Below are 21,091 nucleotides of genomic sequence, written 5' to 3'. Positions count from 1 at the left end.
TGTGTCTATTTAGTGCTGGTGCAATTAATGAGATTTGTTTTAGTGCTGTGGAAACAAATTTAGAGGGACTTGGAGGGAGCCTTTTGCTATGTGGAAGCTTCTTGTGGCCATTCCAGGTGTTCTTCCTTTATGAGTGCCATTCTTTTATGCTATATGTGTTTATGTACTTGTGGGGAACTTTTCTTTTATTGGGGACTGACAATTAAGGCATGAAGCCCTAGGGTTAGGTTAGGTATATTTGGGGAAGGTTTGAGTAGTTGTCTACCTCCTATCAAGACATTGTCAGTAGAGGAAGAATACAGAAAGGCCGAAAAAGAAAGGCAAAGAAGAGTCGTGGAGGAATAAGAGGAATTAAGAAGAAAGGAAGAGGAGGACTTGGCTGAGGCCACACGCCAATCCATTGAGCAACAATGCAGGGCGGATGATCCAGGAGCTTGGAACTAGCTGAGGGAAGAAGGGCCTAGCTCTAGTGCCTAGGAACCAGAAGCCACGCCGCCCGCAGTCCTAGAAGGCAAAGGCAAAGCACCCCTCCATCCTATCCCCACCCTCATGGCACCCTCCACTGAACCCACTATGCTCACCCCTAGCATCCCCACCAGCATGGAAGTTTCCAACTTTGTGGCCTGGATGCAATACTTCATCAGTAAAGAAATGGCCCAAGGGAAGAGCATAGAAACCATGACCATGGGGCCAAAAAGGCCAGCCGCGGATGCAGAATTGAGGCAGGACCAGAAGCGTCCGCATGTGGAGGCCTAAACCACCCCCACCCATGCAACAATGAGGCCACCAACAAGTTACGACGAATACGTCCCCGAGCTTCTCTCCCAATTGGAAAGGGAGAAGGAGGAAAAGAGAATGGCGGTGGCTGAGTTGGTGGCAGAGAAAGAGTCAATGGCCGCCTTCCAACTGGAAAAAACCCGCATCATAGCCATGCAACAACATCAAATATTTGACCTCAAGCAAGAATTGAAAGAAAAAGAAGACATGGAAGAAAGCTATAAACAACGGCTTGAGGACGAAAATCAAGAACTTGTGCAAATGCAGCGGGAATACAAGCTCCTCCTGATGCAACATGGGGAACTGGAGGCAAAAACCGCCACCATTGAGCAAATGATGGAGGAACTAAACGCCAAAGAAGAGGAGAGAAGACAAGAGAGGGAGCAACAGCAAAAAGAGATCGAGTCCATGACCGATCAACTACACTTCAGAATGAAAGAGCACGAGAATATGAGCAAAGAACTCAGAGCCTAGGAGTAGAAGCTCGTAACCCTAGCACAAAAGAAGGGGGAGAGCATGGAAGGAATGAACAAAAGGGCCGAGGAATGGGCCATGCAGAACGAGAAACGGGTGAAGGCACTGGTGCGACGCCTCGCTTTGGTGGAAAAGGAAAAAATCTTGGTAGAAAGCAAAGCGGACACCGCCCAGATAGCCTTCACTACCCAGCAACAGGCCTTCCTCATCACATTACTGGACATGACCCGGCCGGAAGGAAAGGAGTTGTTGGAGATGGTGCAGAAGAAACTGAGCATCACACGTAGAGCCTTGCATGCGGGGCTACAGATGCCACTGCAACTTGCAGAGGTTAGGCTGGGCTTAGAACAACGAAAGTACGTGCTATTGGCCGGTCTAATCCCCCACGAGGCGGATGCACTCGGCTTTGAGGAAGGAGCATAGCTAGACGATGCGGCAGGGGGAGGACACTGACATTGAATTTGTCATAAGAAGAACCAGCGAAGAAATAATCCCACAACCCCCCTTGCTGCACGATCAGGAACAACAACAACTCGATCCGCCCCTGGACAGACAAACCACTCTCAATGAGTGATAGAGAAAATTAGTGGAAGAAACCAGAAGGTAGTTGCAAGCCAAACCAGTCGTGCGGCCATCCGCATCCCTCCCACCATGCCTCGATGACCTCTCGACGCAATTCCACACGGAGTTGGTAATTTGGGAACAACAGGAAAACAAAAAGGACCCTTTTACTTTCAGTTTCCTCATGCCTAACAGCCTGAGAAGGGTCCTACCAATTAAGGTAATGGAGGAGGTGATCGTGGTGGTTGGCAGCCGGCTGGGCCAAAAATGACTGGAAGATAGGGCAAGGACCCCCACTCTGTGGGGCACGGAGGAATCAGAGTTTTGGCAAGACAAGGTATTTGAGGTACCACACACTCTAAGGGGCTACAACTGCCAACCTCTCTAGAGAAGACGAGAATGCGATATTAACATGCTCGCCTGGATGGCATTTTGCAACACCCTACCCTATGAGAGGAATGACCCCACATTCATGGCGTATCCTCGCAGGGTAGGCGTGGATTTTGTTGCTACCCTCCACTGCCGGCATGACTTCCCCATCATCGACAACTTCAACGCCACCTCCTTCAAGCATGCCCTCCTTTTTTATTTAGGAAGCCTAAGTGACTCCATGACGTGCTTTCTCGCAGACTTCTCCTCCTGTCCAGATCCCGCCTTTATAACTACATGTAATTACCTTAGGCTTCTTAAGCTATTACTCAAGCAAGATCTGACACCACAAGAGAATGGCTTGCTCCCTCTCTTTTTTGACCCCAATGCTATTGATAGCTGCGCTATGGCACGCCTAATGATGAGAGCTAGCCTACTCCCCTCCTTTTGCCTAGCCCTCCTAGAAGACATGAATGACAGCCAGTTTACTAGGTGCAATCACCCTTTTCTCTCCACCACCTCTCTCCACGCCCGCATGAATCTGAAAGGATACATGCAAAACTACCAATTTTTGAGCAAATCCATCCGATCCCCTTCCCCTCCTCATTCAGATGAAGAGAATTAGGCCCTGGCTGTTATTCCACTACTGTAACTTTAAAAAAAAAAAGAGAAGGAAAAGTGGAGAAAAGAACGGCACGAAAAACACTCTCCACTGACTGCACAACATAGCCCACTTGCAAAAGCAATTACCACCACATAAAGCACGTTCACTACACCTAGGGGTGTCAAGATTGTGGGAGAGAAGGAAGGAGTCTCGCTTGAAGCTTTCTTGCTTGCACAATGGGGGAAGACACACAAGGGTGGAGGCTGAAAACAGTTTTCCTCTTCTTAGTTGCGTAAGCCAAAAGAACTCTAGTACAAAGAAATAGAAGAACCCTATATATGGGTCTTAAACCAAACTCAACTAACTAAGGTGGCATACTAACTGAGCCACGAACTAGAGTAGATAAGGATAGCTATCATGTAGCTATTATTCATGGGCGGTGTACCAACCGCATCTGCAACTGACAAGTCGGTGACATAAATACACAACGGTCACCCTGGCGTATCACGAGTGGAGCTCGATATCTCAACACTCCCCCTCGAGCTCAATCCCAATTCCTGCACACCAAGCAGGTCTCTGAACTTGCGCAGCTTCTCTGCGCCCAATGCCTTCGTGAATATGTCAGCTACCTGATCCTCTGTGCTGACATAAACTAGATGAATAAGACCTAGTAAAACCCTCTCTCGCACATAGTGATAATGCACCTCAATGTGCTTTGTTCTAGCATGATAGACTGGGTTATTTGCCAAGTGTATACTACTCATGTTGTCACAATAAATGACAACTAGTCCATCTGTAGACTGATGCATATCATAAAGTAGCTTATGCAACCAAGCTACTTCACATGCAGCCATTGCTGCACCCCTGTACTCAGCCTTTGTGCTCGACAAGGCAACTGTAGGCTGTTTCTTGCTGCTCCAAGTGACTGCAGCACTCCCAAAAGAGAACACATATCCACTGGTAGATAGTCTATCAGAAATACTACCAGCCCAATCAGCATCAGTGTATCCATGCAACTGTATCTGAACCCCAGTCTCATAAAATAGTCCATACTGCAATGTGGACTTCACATACCTGAGTATGCGTCTAGCCGCATCCAAATGTGGTTTCCTTGGAGCCTGCATAAACTGACTTACCAATCCAACAGCATAGCTCAAATCTGGCCTGGTAATAGTCATATAAATCAAACTTCCTACTATGTGTCTATACATAGTAGGGTCTTCTAGAAGCTCACCTGCATCTGTGCTCAGCTTCACATTTTACTCCAAAGGAACTGAAATAGGCTTACAGCCTGTCATCCCATATTTGGACAGCATGTCCAATCCATACTGCCTCTACAAGAGCTATATCCCACTTGGTAATCTAATCACCTCAATGCCCAAGAAATAACGCAGCTCTCCCAAATCCTTCATCTCAAACCTCTCCCAAATCCTTCATCTCAAACTTCTGCTTCAATAGCATTTTCACATGAAGGATATCTTCATCACTGTCACCTGTCATAATCAAATCATCAACATAAATGACAAGTAGCATAATACCTTTCTCTGTTTTTCTCACATAAAGTGAGAAATCTGCCTTGGAAATCTGAAAGCCAATAGTGACAAGATACTGCCCTATCTTGTCAGACCATGCTCTAGGTGCTTGCTTCAAGCCATACAAGGCTTTCTTCAACCTGCAAACAAACTCAGGATGAACAGCATGCACATAACCTGGTGGCTGCTCCATATAGACCTCTTCTTGCAAATCACCATGCAAGAAGGCATTCTTTACATCCATCTGATGTAAAGACCATACCTTTGATGTAGCCATAGCAATGACTACTCTTACAGTTGCCATCCTTGCACCTGGACTGAATGTTTCTTCATAGTCAATGCCATATGTTTGTGCATACCCCTTGACTACTAATCTTGCCTTGTATCTGTTCACAGAACCATCTGCATTGTGCTTCACCTTATAAACCCACTTACAGCTAATTGCATTTTTACCTTTAGGCAAAGGTACCAATTCCCATGTAGCATTAGCTTCCAAGGCATCCATTTCTTCATCCATGGCTTTCTCCCATTTTTCTTTTCCCATGGCTTGCTCAAAAGATGTGGGTTCTGGTTCCTATATCACTTTGACCATATATGCATAGTGAATGGCTGTAAATCCATCATATTTCAGCCTATCCACAGGATATCTAGCTCTCGTAGACCTGCGCAAAGTAGGTTCACTCCCAGGTGCTCTCAAAACATCCCTGGTCTTCCTTACTCCAGGTGTAACAATAGAAGGAATACCCAACTCATCATCAATGCTCTGTTCTGAGCCACTGGATTCACCATCCACATAAGAGTGACCTGCATTCACATCAAACATGGGCTGATCAACCTTCTCTTTTCCTTTTCGTGATACCTGCATACCACTATCTGCATTGCTTTGAGAAGATTCTCCTGATCTCAATCTGCCTGTCCACGGCGAAGAATGTGAACCACTGCTAGAGGACGCTCCAGGTCCACTAATATTTTGTGACTGCTGCTGTGAATTCTGTGCAGCATTACCATTTTGTGCATCTACATCATCAATCACATTTACTGGTTTATACCAGCTACTCATCTCATCAAAAACAACATCTCTGCTCACTGTAAACTTACGAGTAGAAGGGTTATAGCATCTATACCCTTTTTGCTGCAGAGAGTAACCAATAAAGATGCACTTCTCAGCTTTTGGATCCAACTTGGATCTCAACTCTCTGGCACATGTACATAGGCAATGCAACCAAAAATTTTCAAATGAGAAATATCTGGTTTCCTACCAGTATACCTCTCCTTTGGAGTCATCCCATGTATTGCTGCAGTGGGAGTCCTGTTCATTATATAGACTGCTGTAGCAACTGCTTCAGCCCAATAAAAATCTGGCAAGTTTTTTTCATTGAGCATGGCACGAGATACCTCTCCAATATGCATGTTTTTCCTTTCTGCAATTCCATTTTGTTGTGGGGTATAACTGCATGAATATTGCTGCTTTATGCCATGCTCCTGCAAGAACTTTGCAAACTCATTTGAGAGGTACTCTCCCCCTCCATTTGACCTTAGGCATTTTATTTGCAGACCTGTTTCTTTTTCAGCCATAGCTTTAAGGGTTTTGAAATGCCCAAAAACTTCACTTTTCTTTTTCATAAAATACACCCAAACTTTTCTACTATAGTCATTAATAAAAGTGACAAAATAATGACAGCCTCCAAGAGATGCAGCTTTAGTAGTCCACACATCAGAGTGGATTAATTCCAATGGCTTCTCACTCTCTTGAACATGTCTAGGAAATGGTTTCCTTGCCTGTTTTCCAAACTGACAGGCTTCACATACCTTATGCATTTCTGCAACCTTGAATTTCGGCAAACCTGCAACAAAATTTTGGCCCTGCATTGATTTAAGTCGCTGTACATTAACATGACCAATGCGTTTATGCCAGATATCAATATCTGCAACTACACCGGTCCCATGTGCAAACATTGCTGCACTCAATTCAGACATATCTCTTTGGCTCCCCCTGCCTCTAGAGTTACCACGTCCTCCTCCATAGGACTGGTTTTCTTGAGTTTGCTGCATATTCTGATTTCTACCACGGCCTCCATATCGGCCTCCTCTACCTCTGCCTCTACCTCTTCCAGCATTTGAGTAGAAGACAACTTCTTTTGAGGTTCCTCCTGAAGAAGATGCACCACCATTTCTTTGCTCCTCAGAAATTAGAAGAGCAATCAGCTCCTCAAAATCAGGAAATCTTTCACGAACTGAAATGGATGTCCGAAACTGTGCATAATCCTTTCCTAGACCATTCAAGGTCACAGAAACTAAATCATCATCTTCCACTGGTGACCCAATGGAAGCAAGTGCATCTGCAATCTTCTTCACCTTCATGTGGTAGTCGTTGATGCTCATATTTTCTCTTTGCACATTGTGCAACTCTTGCTTGAGCTGCATTTTCCTGGCTTGCATATTTGTGCTATACATTTTTGACAAAGTATCCCATGCCTCCTTTGGCTTACTTGCATCCTGAATATGCACAATCATAGAGTCTGAAATGCTGATAGACAGCCAATACATAACTTTCCTGGCTCTCTCATGCCATGCTTTAAATGCTTGCATTTGCTGTTGATTGGGAACATCAAGAAGAACTGGTTCTTCTTCATTTCCTGCAACAAATTCCCAATATCCTTTTCCCATAAGGAAATTCGTCATTCTAAACTTCCATGCTTGGAAGTTGTTCTTGTCAAGCTTTTCAGTGACAATCTATGAAAGAGAATCAGATGCCATTACAGAAGACTGCAAAAAATTCTGTCACTGCAAAAACCACAGCTTCACCCTCACAAGGGAAAATTTGCAAAACTGGCAAAAGTGGTATTTGACCACACAGTCACTTCCTAGTGATGATTTTGCATCAACAGGCAACAGGGATGATTCTGTAACTCCCAATGTCTCTGCGCACAAGCATACAATGCAATTTTTACAGTAACTATTCACCGACCTGTAGAACAGTGGTTGCACAGCATAAAACTGGGCCTTTTCCTGAGTGCGTGTAGAAAACTTCCGCCTCCAAAACAGGCCCCGAAATGGCCTCAAATAAAAAAAAACAAGGTCGTCGAGGGCTAAAGGCCTCTCCCGCAGCATATACTGCCGTCTTGGTTCACCGCGAAGGGCGTCTCAACCTGAGACAATGCACTCCTGCACTTTTCGACTGTGTTACCTGCAGAGATCTGCTCCCAAAACAGAAGATGAAAGCAACACTGCTCCTCTTACCAGAACACCGCGAGCTTGGCTTGCTTTCTTGAGCTCCTTACCACGAACAAGGCTCTGATACCATGTCAAGATTGTGGGAGAGAAGGAAGGAGTCTCGCTTGAAGCTTTCTTGCTTGCACAATGGGGGAAGACACACAAGGGTGGAGGCTGAAAACAGTTTTTCTCTTCTTAGTTGTGTAAGCCAAAAGAACTCTAGTACAAAGAAATAGAAGAACCCTATATATGGGTCTCAAACCAAACTCAACTAACTAAGGTGGCATACTAACTGAGCCACGAACTAGAGTAGATAAGGATAGCTATCATGTAGCTATTATTCATGGGCGGTGTACCAACCGCGTCTGCAACTGACAAGTCGGTGACATAAATACACAACGGTCACCCTGGCGTATCACGAGTGGAGCTCGATATCTCAACAAGGGGTTCTCAAGTTAGGTGTGCCTGGTGGCTTAGGTCGGCCGGCTCCACTCCCAACCCCCTAGCCCTTTTGCTCCCCCACTTCACACTTAGGGCACATCAAGGCCAGGACATACCTAGGGAGGTAACACTCGCCTATGGTTAGACCTGTCATCCTAAGCCACTTGCACTGCACCTCCCTTGGCACAAATGCGGTCCTCAAGTGTGGGACATCACCCAAGCTTGCTTGCAAGTAGACCTACCTTCCCATTCCACTAGTACGAGCACAATACACTAACACAATGAGGTAAGCACTCCCCTTAGGAACATCACCGCACATTCTCCTTTCAAACATCACAAAAAGTAACAAACCATCGAATTCGGAGGCCCCATCAACCACGCAAATACCCATTTGGCTCCTCCGATAATTTTTTTTTCACAGCTTCCACAAGTACCTAAGTCTCCAAGTAGCCCTCACCATTGTACCACTTGGCCAATTGCCTGTCAACCTACAACAACACAGAAGTGCCATGGGACTGGCACCCGTCTAGGAGGGGGTAATGTTAACCCCAAGTAGAGATGGCGGAAAAAGGAAGGAAAAAGTAGAAAAAACATGGAAAAAGAGCAAAGACACGTAGGCGACCTCCAAAGCTAAGTCGGGGCAAAAATCGCAATTTTAAATGAAGGGCGCCTCAAAAAACTTGGAAAACTCTTGTAAAAGAGCGCCAGGCTCCCTTTTGTGCCAATTGTAAAATACTAGACGAGTGTAGGCTAGAGGCATAAGGCTAGAAGAGGGAAATGGAAAAAAGACATTGTCATAAGGGCCGGTCATGTAAAAAAGGGATGGGTGCCCATGGGATTTTAGGGTTTGTATATATAAAGTTCAAAAAGTGAATGAGAGCTCATTGTTTGGTGTGTGGCCAACAAGAGCTCTCTTCTTCTTGTCTTCTCCTCATCTTCTTGCTTGTGTGTGCTCCTGAGAGAGAGAGTCTGAGAGTGTGAGGGAGTAAGTGTGTGAGAGTGAGGGATCAAGAGGGTGAAGCTCTCCATCTTCTCCTCTCTCCTTCTCTTCTCTTCTCTTCTCTTTTCTCGTGTGCGTGGCTATGGAGGATGGAGCTTGGAGATGGAGGAGGCTTGAGGATGCTTGCTCGCATCTAGGATCATGGAGCTACCGGGGTGTGCGAGAGAGGAGGCAACTCATATCAGCATTAAGGTAAGCTCACTACACTCATAGGATCGACGTGTGTCAGCTAGGTGAGAGATAGCCATTAGATCTCGCTTGGAACGCTTGAAACAATAAGCGGTCCATGGGTCTTGGCGATTGAGTGAAAGCTCCCACAGCTGGGCTTGGACAGTCCTTTGCAGTGTGGCCTTCTTCTTTGCATTAGCTGCATAAGGGCTTGTAATCCACAGATCATCTAGGGTTTGGACAATTCGGGGATATATGTCCCTTTTCTCCATACCTGTAACATTCCACCTCTGATCTCTAACCACCGCCAGACTGTTGGTCTCTGTAACTTTGAGAGGGAAACCTCCTTGGACCGAAATTAGAACCAAATTCCCAAGGCTTAGTCCAATATCCTGTGTTGTCATTTTAGATTTCAGCAAGTTGAATCTTGCATTTTCATCCTTCTGTCTTCATTCATGCATCTCTTTTAGAGAGCAAATATCCTCTATATGGTTCTTCTGCAAATAGTAGGAATAGAAGGCTCCAAGAATGGTTGGTTTTCGGGTACATTCAGTGGCTAAATGTCCTGCTTGATGACACTTTCCGCACCATGTATTAAAGTGCATCACATCTCTTACAACTTTCTTGATACTTGCAACTGAGTTGGATAAGTAGTCCTTCAGATTTTCACCTCCTGAAGTACCTGTGGTAGGGTTTTGGAAAGCTTCTGTAATTACTGCATACACTGGTTGGGTCGATCCGGAAGGTCCTCTGTTCTGGCTCTGATTCAGAGCTCCTGTTGAGACTTGGGGTTGTTGATTCCAGTTGGTAGGATTCCACTGTTGTTGAATCGCCATTGGAGGAACTATTTGAGGCCACTGCTGTTGTGGTTGAACCATCATTTGAGGCACTGTCATCTGTGGTGACCACAGTGGATTAGGTGCATTATATTGCGGCACTGTTTGCATCTGGGGATAGGGGTAGGGAACTATCCCTGGAATTGCATTAGGTGGGTATACCATTCCTGACATGGGAGAAGGTAAGACTCCCCTTCCTGGAGTTTTGAGCATCCACGAACAAATTCCAACTCTTTTCCTTTTTGTTTTCGTGAACCTCCACAGACCACAACTCCTAAAGCTTCTTCACGATCTCCCACTTGATGATATTTGGAAACTTCTCAATGAATGCCAAATCTTCCATGGATGGTCATTCTCTCTATTTCTACTCTTCACTTTGTTCCCAAACAATTTGCCACCAAGATGCAAGTTTCTGCTGCTTTAACAGGAAGAGGAAATAGTCCACCACATAGAGCATGCATCATGATGGTGATATGTTTCCACCATTGTGGGATGAGCTTTTTGTGGGAAGTAGATTTGATAATAAGAATCTCCAACTCTTCAGTGGAAGAAGGAACTTTGCAAACATCCATTGAATTCTCCTCTTCTTGACAATGCCATTTCCATCATTTTCAGCCTCTTCTCGTTCTTGTTGATGGCAAGTTTCCCCGGCTGCACAGCAAAAAAATGGAGCCCCAAGAGGAACACCAAAGAAAAGGGGATTCTACTACAAGAAAATCTATCTTGTAACATCAAAAAGCTTTTATTTCATTCTTCTGATGACCAAAACAAAGAAAACAACAAATCTTCACACATCATCATCGTAGATATCTCCCACAGATTTGATAGAATCAACCATAATCTTCAATATCTTCATAAAATCCACCAATATAACAAAGAACATAGAAGAATACACCATCTTTGAATGGAAATAATTCACATAGTATTCATCTTCAATGTCTTCATGGTTCTCTCTCTCAATCTCTCATATACAGTTACACTGTTTTGATAAAATTGACTATCTCTTGGTTCTCTCTCTCTCTCTCTCTCTCTCTCTCTCTCTCAATAGTACATCATATCCTCACTACAATACGCTCATAATAACTCTCAATAATACTTCTTAGGTCATGGATGCACATCCCAAGAGGTATGTTTACTATGAAGAGTCACCATAGCCACTACAGTGTCCCTTCATCACAGCTCATTACTGTCACTATCACTTAGTCTTCTCTTCAGTCTTCAGTAGTAGCTACTTCTTCTATTTGTTTTAGCTCTTTTGAACTTAGATTCATCCTTTCCAAAAGTTAGAAAACTTTCCCAAATTCACACATAAATTCTACAGAACACTTATAGAAGGTCCACAGAACAGTACAATACAATACCAGAGTAGCTACAGAATAGTTATAGAGCAGAGATAGAGGCTCTACAGAAGGTTTACAGAAGGTTACAGAAGGTCATTAAAACCTCATAACTCATACTCAAACCATTCCAAACTATCAAAAACTATTCAATAGGCTTCCAAAAGATCTCAATCTTCATCAATCATCAATCCATGCTTCATACAGAAGAAAATCAAAACAAAACAGAAGCTATATAAAAGGTATACAGAACCAATCAGAACCTCAACAGAACCTATCAGAACATAACAGAGCTTCATATCTCCACTGAGAATCATCATGAACTTCCAAAACATAATCAATATCATTCAAAATACTCTCAAACACTTCCATTATCAACCATACATCACTCTAAATCTATCAAAAATCAATCATTCAGTCCTCAAAAACAACAAAAATCAGTCAAAAATTGAGTCTTTTTCCACTCTCAACAGCATCGCTAACACATATAACATTCGCACAATCTCCACTCTTTCATAATTCAGCGTTCCAGGAGATTTTGATTTACCTCACAAAACTTTCCCCAATGGAAGCACCCATCTAAACCTACAGCGTATCCAGTAAGCCACCTACTTCTGTGGCTAACCCTGTGGCTGTACTACTTGCTATTGTTCCCTCCGTTAGGGAAGATGTCTTAGATGAATTGGTCAAAGGCATGCGGGATCTTCAATTGGAGGTTGCAAAATTGGATGAAAAGGACAAGAGGTAAGGGGACGGGCAGCAGCCCCTAAGCCAGTAAAAAGATGTATGTGGTGTGATAATTTGCAGCATGAGAGAAAGGAATGAGCTCCCTATCAGGAGCCCTTGGCACGACAACTCATCTTTTGGAAAGATGGCAAGATCCATATGGTTATACAATACTTAAAAATACTCAATATGATTTTGCCATGGGATGTAATTTGATCTTCTAACAATACATATCATGATCTTTCATCAATCTATAGATTAGACCATATGGTCAAAAAATTTCTTGCAATATAAGAAGTACTTTTTGTTATTTTATTCGATGCAATCTGAGATTTGGCCATGAGGTCAAATCTTTTCTTATAATATAAGATGTAATTTATGTTATTTTTTCCAATATACTGTGAGATTTTGCCATGCGGCCAAATCTTCTCCTTAAGCTATATCTTGGCCAAAATAAGGACTCTTGCAGTATCACAATATCTTGCAACCAATCAAGCACTTTGTTCATTTTACTACAAGAATGACATTTTGCCATTTGGTCAAATGCTTTCTTATATTATCAACCCTTGCTTACTTCCAAAAGGAAAGGCTAGTTTCTACTTAGAATTCCTTACTTTCTATTATTTGGCCATGTGGTCAAATCTTGTATTGCAACAAACAAACCACTTTTTTGGAATTTGATCCTAAAAAATTACGACTAAATATATGGTGGGTTCAATCACACAAATTTTGGGTATGCTAGATTTGGTTTTATGGAAAAATGTTCCAATAAAAACATATTCTATATTATCTCCAAAAAGAAAGACCATGTTCTACTTGGAACTCCTTGAATATTACCTACTATTTTTATAGGAAGTTTTGCCATGTGATCAAAACTTATCGTGCAACAAACAAACCACTTTGTTTCCATAAACCATTTTTTTCATTTCAAATTTTCATAACTTCTTATCTATATGTTCATATATAAATATTATATCATTTTGTCACAAATTAGCCACTTTTGCCATTCCATTACAAAATAAAAATTGGCCATATGGTCAAATATTTCATTTTGTTATCAATGTTAGCATTCAAGAATCTCCCATTCTTGTTTCGTTCGGCCATATGATCAAATCTAATCTCATAAATCTTGCAAACCATGAGACCACTTTTTCATTCCACTATAAAAAATTATTTGGCTATATAGTCAAATCCAATTTCACAGCATGTTGCAACAAATGAATCACTTTCTTCATATGGTTATGAAACTATATTTGGCCATATGGTTAAAACCAGTTTATAGAAATCGTCTTATCTTGTAGGTTTTGCCATGAGGTCAAATCTCTACCTTTCAAGTGTTTTTCAATTTATCTTATATTGATATCTATGGGATTTGCTACATAGCCATATTCATTTATATGTGAATCTCATATCACAATAAACCGCATCCTCTCTTTAACTAGCCTTTAAAAACCCTATGGTAAAAAGCCATGGCAAAGTTTCTAATCTTATAGATAAGTCTTATGACTAAATAGGATTTGACCACATGGCTAAAACCAATGACAATGTTTCTACAATATAGCTCATTTCAAGGGAAACTTACATGTGCACTAATTAAAATGTTAACTTTGGGCCAAATGGAATCATGAGATTGCTACATAACCACATTGATATATAGGTGGATCTCATATTGGACTAAATCTCATTCTTTGATTAAATAGGATTTGAAATCTTAGCAAAGTTCCTAGAGTATGATCCTTACATAGGAAACTTACATGGAGAAGAAATACAATGTTAACTTAGGGACAAAATCATCCATGACATTTTCTACATAACCACAATGATTTTTCACTATATCTCATACCACACTCACACTCAACATTTCATTATCACTTGACCATTTGGTTAAGCCCATGGTCAAGTTTCACTATTAATAGAATTTGATTTTCTCACTGAAGTCCATGGCAAAGTTTTTACTATATGATTCTTGCAAGAGAAACATAATTAATGCTAAATTAGGGCTAGGATAATCCATGAGATTTGATACATAAGCACACATATTTATGATTGGATCTCATACCACACTTAATCTCAAATTTCAATATTTCATTTTATGAAAGAGTCCCTTTGGAGTACATTTGTCTTGTATTTCGTAAAATCTTGTGTTGTGTTTTCAATTTTCAACTTAGAAATCTTATACATTTATTTGGGTTTTGTGAATTTTGAATATTTTTAAATCCACTTTTGTCTGACAAATCTTTCTCTTTGTAGAACTATTCAATGGCAAAGAAAGATAGCACATCCAAAAAGGAGACCCAAACCATTGATGGAGTTAGTGGTGATTTTGTGTATCCATGGTATGTGGATGTTTATGATAGTTAAGGAAAAAGGGCTGACAATGTTCTCTTATTCACTTTAAAGAGTGATATTGCCATTTTTCAACAAGATGGTGTCATAGAGAAGATAATAGATGGATGTGCTGGGGAAGAGGGAATACCATGTAATCTTGTTAAGATCAAGGGGAAAAATGTAGTATACAAACTTGATCCTTTGTCATTTCACTTTGCCCGTATTAAAGAGGACGAAGAATACTCTTTGAAAACAATGGGATGGACCTTATTTGAGGAGGTAAAGGGCATATAAGACATTATATTAGCATTCCAAGCTGTTCAAAATAGTGAGCTACTTTCCCTATCAAGAAAATGTAATCGCCTCAACAAAAGCATAAAGCTCCAAGATAAACAAATAGACTTGAGATCTTCACTTCTCCTCAAGAAGAAAATAATTCATGGAATCCCACAAGCTCAAAGTCAAAATCACCTCAACAAAGCTCCTTGTCACAAGCTCTTGTTGTTAGTATGGTTGCTAACACTACTAAGAATGATGCCACTTTACCTTCCATGCTAGAAGTTACACCTGTAAAGCCAATAATTTCTCTTGAGGTCATGGGAGTAGAAAGAACATTCGATTTTCCTGAAATAGTTAAGAAGAAGGGAAAGAAGGAAGAATTAGGATTTCACATGTTTGAAAAAATCTTTCCATTTGGTCCAACAACACAATTTCCTATTCTCGTTGATAGGTGTTATGAGGCACCTCCTTTGTATGCTTATAGGTCACTATGTTGGGATTATGTAAAGAAGCTAACCACGTCTTTCATAAAGAATCCCATGAATCTAGCAATAGCAACATATCTTATGCCCTTTGTACAAGAAAACAATGAGAAGAGACCCATGCATCGTGATGAGGTGGATGCTAATAAGTTGGACACTTATAGTTATTGGATTATATCAGGGCTTCACTCAATTCATGTAGCAAATATATATATTGAGAGTAGTATTACACTTTGTCTAGCAACCAATAATTTATACACCACAAGAAATGCTAGAATATTAGTTGATTGTCTTGTGGAAATGTGCATTGAGCTTTCACAAATGACAAATATGGAATCACATAATGTTATGAAGAATGCCCCTTATGTTGAGCAACTTCAACAATTAAGAGATCAGTGGCTAGCATTTGGTTCTCCACCAAAACCCCAACAAGGGCTTTCTAAGACAAGCTCTCAAACAGTACCATGGCAGGTAATCACATATAAGCTTACCTTCTCTTTTTGTGAAGATTAGTGTAATGCTCTTTCTTTTATTCTATGCTCACTATTTTGATCCTTTTTTTGCAGAGATTTGTAGCATGCATTGGAGAAAATTGTGCATCTAGAGATTGCCATATGATTGTTAGCTCCCAAGAAATATTTGATAGTTGGATCAAAATCATGAAGAGATACTCTAGAGGTGAACTTATATCCCAAGAGGAGAGTTCAAGAAAAAAGGGAAGGAAACCTTCTCCTGCTACATTTCGTTGTCTTATGGGTTTAAAGGATAGAGATATCCTTACACTACAAGAGGAGATCAATGAAGGCCATATCCTTTTTCTTAGAAACAAATGGGATAAGGAAGATATGATTGACATGGAAACAAGGGCTAATCAAATCAAGCAAGATAGGGTCCTAAAGGAAGAATTAGTCACTTTTTTCAATGCTTCAGTTCCAGAAAGTAGCACTGTGATGAAGACTTGGGAAGAGCTTGTTGATGATTATGATATAAATGATGAAGTCTACACAAATATTTTAGGCATTTGAAATGATTGGGTATCAAAGAAGCTCACACATGGAGCTGATGCAGGGTCCCTACCAAATGGAGCAAAAGATATTGTGAACTTCCTAATTGGAAAAAAGTAAAATCCTCTTCAATCCTCCACTATATCCCCTTGGCGTGTATATGTTGTCAAATGCAATCTAGAAACCTTTGATCTTACACATAATGTTTACAGAGATCCAATTACCATTGGGGTTGTTGTTCTAGATGCAGCACATGGGGTTGAGGGAATGAAATGAGACTCTATAAAGTTTGGAAAGGTCGTATCCACTCTATTACAAATGACATGTGAACCTAAACAATTCATGTTGTTATCATTTCTTGATCTAAAGAAAATGGCAGCTTTGGAAAATGCTCTTGAAAGCATTTCTTGCAAGTATCGCATGCTAGTTGGTAGTGTTGACTTCCTACCAATGGATAGAACGTTTGCTTTTGGATCTATAGTTTCTTTTGTGATTTTGACATTGGTGACCATGGAGAAAAGCTTCATCAATTTTGAGCGATATATAAACAATTTCAACAAGCCTTCCATTTTAGACTTTGAAGGCTTGGACAAGGAGTGCAATGATGAAGATCTTGAAGAAGAACAAATGATTACAAAGGTTGTTTTGAGAAAGAAAATGAAAGTTATGGAAACTATAATCAAAGCATTCAATGATGCTCATGAGGTTGTATTTGATGTATATGCAAGTGGACTTGCATCTAAGGTGGCATTGGTAAATCATATGAAGACTATTGTAGTGGTTTGCAACACTGAAGAGCAAAGAGAGGTTGAAGCACAATTGTGGAGGGTCCATGAGAGTACCAAACAAAATTCAAACTCCCAAGAGATTCCTCCTACTGAAGTTCAAGTTCTTGAAGTACCACCCAAGGGCATAGAAGAATCAAGCCAAGATATAGGAAGTCTAATTATGAAAGAGAAATTAAAGGCTACTTCAGGTGTTTAAACTCCATTCCTTCTTCTTTCATCAAGAAAGACACATTGATATAATTTTGATTTTTTTCTTGAGAAGTTACTTCCATTAGCATTTGCAATATTTTCTTTCTTTAATGATATTAATTAAAGAAACTATGTCTTTAGTTTTTAAAATTTTTACAAAAGGTACCAAGCATGTTTGGTTAAAGAAATCTATTTAAGTAAATATTTTGCCAAATCAGTATTAAAGAGCTCATTAAAATTTATCATCCTTTGTAAGAATAACTGTTTTATTGTAATCTAGTGTGTAAAAATACTTATCATAATGAAAAGTTTGAGCTATGCAAAATTTACTTAAGTCTATTTTAGATCTTATTTCAATTAAACTCTTATATGTGTTGTGCTATGATCTTGTCATGTTAGTTTTAGTTAGATTCGTCCACATGGTCAAATCTCTTATCTCTTATAGCCTCTTTTACTACATCACTAGTGTATGTCTATGCATGTACCTTAGGATAAGAGAACTAACAATATATTGCACAACCCAAAAAAGATTCATTGCACCTCCCAAAGGAGTTTTACCTTAGTAGTAAATATTGCAACAAAGATTTCTCTCCAATGTATCTTTTAAGATGTGTATATGGAATATTAAGGTAAAATCCCTGTTACAATTCGTGAGTTTAAATATCTATGGGATATAACTAGTTCAAAAATAGAATGGTTAGTCCTTAAGAAGAAATTACTAAAACTTATCCAAATAGAGTATAACTTATCTCAATTAAATTGTCATGTGTCACTTATATGTGACATAGTTTTGGTCACATGGTCAAAAGTATCATGTTTAAATTTTCTTTTAATAATTAGGACTAATAAACACCTTCTTTGTACATGCCATTTTGAAGGCCTTTTTAAAAATCAAGTATGTTAAATATTATAATGATAATATAATTTGTGCAACTAATTACAAGAATCTATTGTTAGTATCTCAAGTATACTTATAATTAGCGATAAAAAGTAGGTATGGAAAAATGACTTTATTAGAATAGATTTTACTTCAAAGAAATCATCATATTTTTTTTTTCACCTCATGATATTACTCTTGATTAGATTTGACCACATGGTCAAATGTCTCTTTTCTTAAGACATCATTTATTAAGTAGTATCTATTTATGTATTTATCAATGTGAAGTTAAATTGCTTTAGTGTTCTATGCTAGTTTATATGTCAAACATTAGGTAGAATGATGAGGAAGTAAATGAAACTAATGTGCTTTTTTTTCTTCTTTCTTTGTAACTTTAACTAAGACATCTATGGTTGGATATCTAACAGATTCAACAACAGTAGAGCATGACGATGTGATTGATGTTTCCTTGATAAGAAATGCAACACAATTATGTGTAATACTTGATCTCAATGATATTCTTTTACAACAATGCTTTGCTAAGTCTAAAAGGTTTCAAAGCTTTCTAATGGGAAAGCAATGACTTGTTCTTCGACCAGGATGTATGGAGTTTCTTGAAGCCTTATTTGCAAGATTCCAAGAGGGAGTTTGGTCAACAGCTTTACATAAGAATGTCATGGCAGTGTAACGTGTCCACCTGTTATCTTTAGGACACGTCTTAGCAGTCCATTGGAAAGGATGTCTAGAAAGCTCCGCTCGACACTCCCTTGGAATGTTATGGGGTTTGCGATCTAGGGGTTTCTGCATCTGCCACGTAGCAGAAGTATTCCGGCCGTTCCCACTTAGGACGACCGACCTAAATTAGGGATTTCCCTATTGGTCATTTCCTAACGGCAACTAGTGTCGAACCTGAGTGAACTACTTTATGCAGAAATGCCAAGTCCGAAGCGGCTTCACGTTGCACTTGGTTCAAGGAGAATGGGAAATGAGAGGGATGCAAAGCTCAACCTCTCTGCCATAAGGCATAGTCCCATTCCGTTCCCCTAAACAACGTAAATCGAGATTATCTATAACTTAGAATCTAGGTCAACTCTCTTGCTGTTCGTGTTCTTTGAACGATCTTCTTGTTGTCCATCATGATTGAGAAAAGTTCCCGACCAACCGGGACCACCCATCCGTAGGATGGACCTATGGCCACATCCTCTGCACTTTCCTCAGGTTGTTTTAGTTATTTAATTATCTAATACATTAAGTTGGACATGTGTCAATATGCTTCCTTAATTAACCCGTTAGGCACTGGTTCCTTCATGTAATCATAGCACTTGACATAGAAAAAACAATGTCAAACAAGTTCATTTTTCAATAGCTTATCATATTTATCTTTGGAATACATAAAGTCCAGCCCGTAGGCTTATCCACAATCTGCCTGAAGGCTATCCAGCAATCCATAGGGATTACTTATCCAAGATTCCGCCTGTAGCCTAGTATGCAGGCCTCGAGATCCAATCTCGAGTCACATTGGCCTCTTGTGCAAGGCCCGAAAGGCGAGGGATTTATGGGTAGAGCCCCCTCTGACACCCAAGTATCCTCTTGCTTCAAGTAGCGCTCAACGGTGAGACCTCTCACGGCGGGTTCGGTCCGCTTTCCCATCATGGTTAACAACCCCCTTGGTTAGGGTCAGGCAGGCAGTCGGGGGTAACTGAAGCTGCCTCTCCCTTCAAGCCTTCAACCTGAAGCATTATATATCCATTTATCCTTTAATTCTTTGAGAAAACAAAGCAAAACAGTGCTCTTAAAACTGTTACAAGCACAAACAATTCCATTGGTCGTTATTTTTGGCCAATTGCTAAGGAGTGAATCCTTCTTTCCGAATACATCCAGCATTCGATTCGGGATCAATTGCGACTTGACAAGATCCCCTATATCCTGGGTTAGGGCCGTACCCTATTAACCCGACTTGATCAATACCTTAAGTTCATATGTTATTCCAATTTATTGATTGGTCTTTTGCTTCTAAGCAATTATCTTTACCCAAGAAAGGTACTCTATCAGGACAATTATTCATCCTCTTGCAAGATAAACTTGCGTAAGAATCTGCCAATCTCATTCCGAGGAATTTGGCCCTTCCCTTGTGATTAAATCACAAGATTATGCGACTCTGCAACTTGTTGCACAAGTATCGCATCAAACTATGGGACTATTCTACCCATCAACAGTGTCTTCTAATTACGGTATCGTGATTAGATATAATAATCCGTTCCTAATTTCATTAGGCCAACATTGTCAGTCCTAGGGTTTCGAAATTCATCTTTTTAGCGAGAGATTCTTAGGGAAAACCCTAGATCACTTCTCGCACATATGTTCCAATGTCCCTACATTGCGTGAATGTAGGCAAGTCTTTTAGGGTATAGGAGTTTCAGCTTTGGTAATACGAGCGAGTAGGTAATGTTTTCAACGTGTTAAATCCTAGTTAGCTCTTTGGGATACGTTGCATTGAATTAATCCTTCCTAAACAAGTACTTCGCGATTTTAGGTTTTTAGGTTTAAACTAGTTTAACTTGTCTGGCCTTGAACATGATTCATTGTCTACATATAAGTTGATTTACAAACCCTAACCTTTCAGGTTAAGATCAAAGCATAGGCATAATTCCAATTGGTCATCCTATAATATGCAAACAAGATTCGTGCTACTAAGCTTTAGGATTTTATGTTTAACCATGCAGCCTTTTTTTACTTTCTTTTTCGAAAGAATTTGTCGTATGCTGAACTTACACACCCTTTCGTTAATTTAAGTTTTTAGGTCACTTGCCTAGAGTTAAATATTCTTCATGCAACCCTAGCAATTTCCTATGGTTGCTAGCAACTTTCTTTAGGAATCATTTCGAAAAAGATGTTCAATAATGCAATATGCGATTTATTTCTTCCATGCTTAATCGACGTGTACTATCATAATTTCGTTTTGTAAAAATGGACATTAATCTAATTTCAATTCATTGCAATTCATAAAAACTACTTGCTAGAAATGCATAGCAATCTTCTGCTGACTTTATTTTGTTTGTTTTATTGAAAATACTAATGACCGAATTCTTTTGTCACGAGATATTTC

General features: G+C 40.2%; 1 pseudogene; it reads left to right on the top strand.

Annotated features, from left to right (window-relative positions):
• Positions 1–15,741: 15,741 nt before the first annotated feature.
• On the top strand, positions 15,742–17,115 carry LOC148016926 (uncharacterized; annotated as a pseudogene).
• The last annotated feature ends 3,976 nt before the right edge of the window (positions 17,116–21,091 follow it).

Source organism: Lygodium microphyllum, chromosome 22 (assembly GCF_053477565.2).
Source record: "Lygodium microphyllum isolate KBCC chromosome 22, Lygodium_microphyllum_v1.1.10, whole genome shotgun sequence".
NCBI lineage: Eukaryota > Viridiplantae > Streptophyta > Polypodiopsida > Schizaeales > Lygodiaceae > Lygodium > Lygodium microphyllum.
This window is presented reverse-complemented; position numbering and strand designations above follow the sequence as displayed.